This window comes from Arachis ipaensis, chromosome B03 (genome assembly GCF_000816755.2).
Source record: "Arachis ipaensis cultivar K30076 chromosome B03, Araip1.1, whole genome shotgun sequence".
NCBI classification, from domain to species: Eukaryota; Viridiplantae; Streptophyta; class Magnoliopsida; order Fabales; family Fabaceae; genus Arachis; species Arachis ipaensis.
The window spans coordinates 133,058,518-133,063,856 of NC_029787.2; positions in this window are offsets into that span (position 1 = coordinate 133,058,518).

A 5,339-nucleotide genomic window follows, 5' to 3' on the forward strand; every position below is an offset into this window, starting at 1 on the left:
AACAAAAATTAGAATTTTATAAATAATTAAAAAAATTACAAATAAATTGATTTGAATTCGTTTTTCTACCAAATTAATAAGAAGATAAAAAAAATAGAGTAATAAAGAGTCAGAATACAACGGAGTGCATCTAATTTATAAATAATGTTATACATCTAAATTTTTTTATTAATCAAGTTGGTCTAACATAACAAAAATTAGTTATAACTAGTATTATTCTAAATTTTATTGCTTAACTTAATTCATAACAAAATTTGAATGTATAGCATTATTTTTAATTTATTTGAGTATATTTTAATTGAATTTTTGTTGCGACTTTACAATAACAACATTATAATAACAAAGTTATAATAATGTTCATTTAATGAAAATTTAAAGAATTATAGGAGTGACAATATTTCACTAAATTTTTTCTCAAAATGATATGGAAATTTATTGATACCAGTATCATTTTAGATATGGTAGTCAATGCAAGTTTTTGAACATCTCTCATAAAATGTTTTAGAGTATTATTTTTGACAAACATAATACCATGCTTATCATTTAGAATTTGGAGATAAAGAGTCATCTCAATATTATCAAAACTCCACAATAATTCACCTCAAAAAAATCATGAGAGAAATTGAGAAATATTTAGAATTGGATATTATTATTTTTAAAGACTTAGTGAATCAAAAATCACTCTATATTATTTATGCACCCTCTCAAAATTATATGGTAGATTCATTCAAAAAACTTTTGTCACAGTATTTGTTTAAAAAATATAAGTGCAAAACTGAGGATATTTCAAAGTCCATGCTTCAATTTAAGTGAGACTATTAAAAGAGAAGATAAAATTCAGTTAGTTAATTATATATTGTGCAGTTAACTGAGATTATAATTGTTGGAGAATATTAAATATTGATCTGATACGCAAGTCTAAGTAGTGTAAATATTTGAGGACTCTATTTAATTGTAATTATATTTTTATATTCTCTTATAAACAAATACAATGTTTTTTTTTTTCACAAGTTACTTTTTTTTTATTTAACTGATATTATTTTTTTGAATCACATCTTCTTTTGAATTTTACTTTTAAAGATGTCCTAGATAACTAAGTTAACTTTAATCTTTATGTAATATATATATAAAATAAGCTTGCACTACTACGAACGTTATAAATATCTGATGTATAATTTTATTCTTTTTCTATAGGATCTTGCTAAGAATTCATTCAATATTTACCGTGGTTAAACAAAATATAGAATCTATTAAAAATTTAACTAATATTAAAATAAATAAGAAAAAGATCAATTAACAATAATGTATATTTGATGTTACGACACAATTCTATTTTCATCCATTTTTAATGCATGATTTTAATTTAATTTTATTATAGGTCCTATAAAGTATCATATAAATATTTGTGGGACTATATATCATAAAACTTAATTCGAAATTCAATGTGAAATTTATCATTTTAAAACTTAATTTCATTTTAATTTATACTTAAATTATTTTTAATTATTTTAAATGATTTTAATTAAATTATGAAAATTTAACTAAAAAAAAAAATTATATAATTATAAAATTAATAATTTTGTGGATGTAAAGGTTAAAAATTTTGTGTATTTGGATTAAAAAAAAAATTAAAATTTTATAAATAATTGATTAAAAAAAGAACTTACTATTAAATTTATTTGAATCTTTTTTTTTACCAAATTGATAAAAAAGAAAATAAAAAATACAATAATAAAATGTCAGAATACAATTAAATACATTTAATTTATTTGAGTCTATTTTAATTAGATTTTTGTTACAAACATTGCAATAATAATATTACAATGTTTATTTAATGGATACCAAGTGATAATATTTCACTAATTTTCATAATGATACGAATATTTTTTACTGATATCAGTATCATTTTAAAAATGTTATCCAATGCAAATATTTTAACATTCTCAATTAAATATTTTTAGAATATCATTTTTAATAGGTATAATATCATACTTATCTTTTAAAATTTGAAAATAGAAAATTGTCTCGATACTATCAAAATTTCACAGCAATTTACCTCATATGAAGCAAAGAAAATCATTACAGAATTTTGATTTGGCACTCACAACTTTGATTATTGTCTCCATAACCATCTCATTTAAGAATAAAATTGTTTGCTGAACAAGATTTCGTCAAGTTTGGAGAATAGTCAATTATTTTTAGGTTACTTTCTCTACTATTTACTACATATGACTTGGAACAAAAATTAGAATTTTATAAATAATTAAAAAAATTACAAATAAATTGATTTGAATTCGTTTTTCTACCAAATTAATAAGAAGATAAAAAAAATAGAGTAATAAAGAGTCAGAATACAACGGAGTGCATCTAATTTATAAATAATGTTATACATCTAAATTTTTTTATTAATCAAGTTGGTCTAACATAACAAAAATTAGTTATAACTAGTATTATTCTAAATTTTATTGCTTAACTTAATTCATAACAAAATTTGAATGTATAGCATTATTTTTAATTTATTTGAGTATATTTTAATTGAATTTTTGTTGCGACTTTACAATAACAACATTATAATAACAAAGTTATAATAATGTTCATTTAATGAAAATTTAAAGAATTATAGGAGTGACAATATTTCACTAAATTTTTTCTCAAAATGATATGGAAATTTATTGATACCAGTATCATTTTAGATATGGTAGTCAATGCAAGTTTTTGAACATCTCTCATAAAATGTTTTAGAGTATTATTTTTGACAAACATAATACCATGCTTATCATTTAGAATTTGGAGATAAAGAGTCATCTCAATATTATCAAAACTCCACAATAATTCACCTCAAAAAAATCATGAGAGAAATTGAGAAATATTTAGAATTGGATATTATTATTTTTAAAGACTTAGTGAATCAAAAATCACTCTATATTATTTATGCACCCTCTCAAAATTATATGGTAGATTCATTCAAAAAACTTTTGTCACAGTATTTGTTTAAAAAATATAAGTGCAAAACTGAGGATATTTCAAAGTCCATGCTTCAATTTAAGTGAGACTATTAAAAGAGAAGATAAAATTCAGTTAGTTAATTATATATTGTGCAGTTAACTGAGATTATAATTGTTGGAGAATATTAAATATTGATCTGATACGCAAGTCTAAGTAGTGTAAATATTTGAGGACTCTATTTAATTGTAATTATATTTTTATATTCTCTTATAAACAAATACAATGTTTTTTTTTTTCACAAGTTACTTTTTTTTTATTTAACTGATATTATTTTTTTGAATCACATCTTCTTTTGAATTTTACTTTTAAAGATGTCCTAGATAACTAAGTTAACTTTAATCTTTATGTAATATATATATAAAATAAGCTTGCACTACTACGAACGTTATAAATATCTGATGTATAATTTTATTCTTTTTCTATAGGATCTTGCTAAGAATTCATTCAATATTTACCGTGGTTAAACAAAATATAGAATCTATTAAAAATTTAACTAATATTAAAATAAATAAGAAAAAGATCAATTAACAATAATGTATATTTGATGTTACGACACAATTCTATTTTCATCCATTTTTAATGCATGATTTTAATTTAATTTTATTATAGGTCCTATAAAGTATCATATAAATATTTGTGGGACTATATATCATAAAACTTAATTCGAAATTCAATGTGAAATTTATCATTTTAAAACTTAATTTCATTTTAATTTATACTTAAATTATTTTTAATTATTTTAAATGATTTTAATTAAATTATGAAAATTTAACTAAAATAAAAAATTATATAATTATAAAATTAATAATTTTGTGGATGTAAAGGTTAAAAATTTTGTGTATTTGGATTAAAAAAAAATTAAAATTTTATAAATAATTGATTAAAAAAAGAACTTACTATTAAATTTATTTGAATCTTTTTTTTTACCAAATTGATAAAAAAGAAAATAAAAAATACAATAATAAAATGTCAGAATACAATTAAATACATTTAATTTATTTGAGTCTATTTTAATTAGATTTTTGTTACAAACATTGCAATAATAATATTACAATGTTTATTTAATGGATACCAAGTGATAATATTTCACTAATTTTCATAATGATACGAATATTTTTTACTGATATCAGTATCATTTTAAAAATGTTATCCAATGCAAATATTTTAACATTCTCAATTAAATATTTTTAGAATATCATTTTTAATAGGTATAATATCATACTTATCTTTTAAAATTTGAAAATAGAAAATTGTCTCGATACTATCAAAATTTCACAGCAATTTACCTCATATGAAGCAAAGAAAATCATTACAGAATTTTGATTTGGCACTCACAACTTTGATTATTGTCTCCATAACCATCTCATTTAAGAATAAAATTGTTTGCTGAACAAGATTTCGTCAAGTTTGGAGAATAGTCAATTATTTTTAGGTTACTTTCTCTACTATTTACTACATATGACAATCAAAGTGTGTATCCCATGCTTCATAGTATGTAGAAATATTTAGAGTTAGATTCTCATTTTTTTTAGAGACTTAATAAACCAGAAATCACTTCATATTATTTATATACTCTCTCAAAATCAAATGGTAGATTTATTGACAAAATTTTTTTTACAGTATTTATTTGGAAAATACAAGCGCAAAAATTGAGAATATTTCAAAGTCCATACTTTAATTTAACAGAGAGTATTAAGAGAAAAGACAAAATTTAGTTAATTATATATTGTGCAGTTAGTTAAAATCATAATTTTTGGAGAGTTTTAATCTTATATACAAGTTTATTTAGTGTATATATTTGAAGACTCTATTTAATTGTAGTCACACTTTAAAATCATAGATTTATAATCAAATATAATCCTTTCTTTTTTTTCACAGATTATTTTTTTTATTTTGAGTTGAACTGTTATTATTCTCTTGAATAGTATTTTTCTTTAGATTTCATCTTTAAACATGCCCTAGTTAGTTAAGGTAACTTTAATTTGTTATATATATATATACGATTTAATTATTCTGTTGGTTCCTATAATTTCACAAAATTTTTAATTAAGTCTCTCTACTTTTTTTCCTTTCAATTGAGTTCTTGCATCAAATTTTTTTTTAATTGGGTTCCTACACTCTTTTTTCCTTTTATTTGAGTTACTGCACTCATTTTTTTTAATTGGATCCCTATTAAATTAAGCCAATTACTGTCAATAGGGACCTAATTAAAAAAAATTGGTGTAGGGATCCAATTAAAAAAAAAATATAAAAATCTAATTAAAAATTTCACGAAACTATAAGAATCAATAGAATAATTAAACCTATATATATATATAAATAAAATAAGCGTG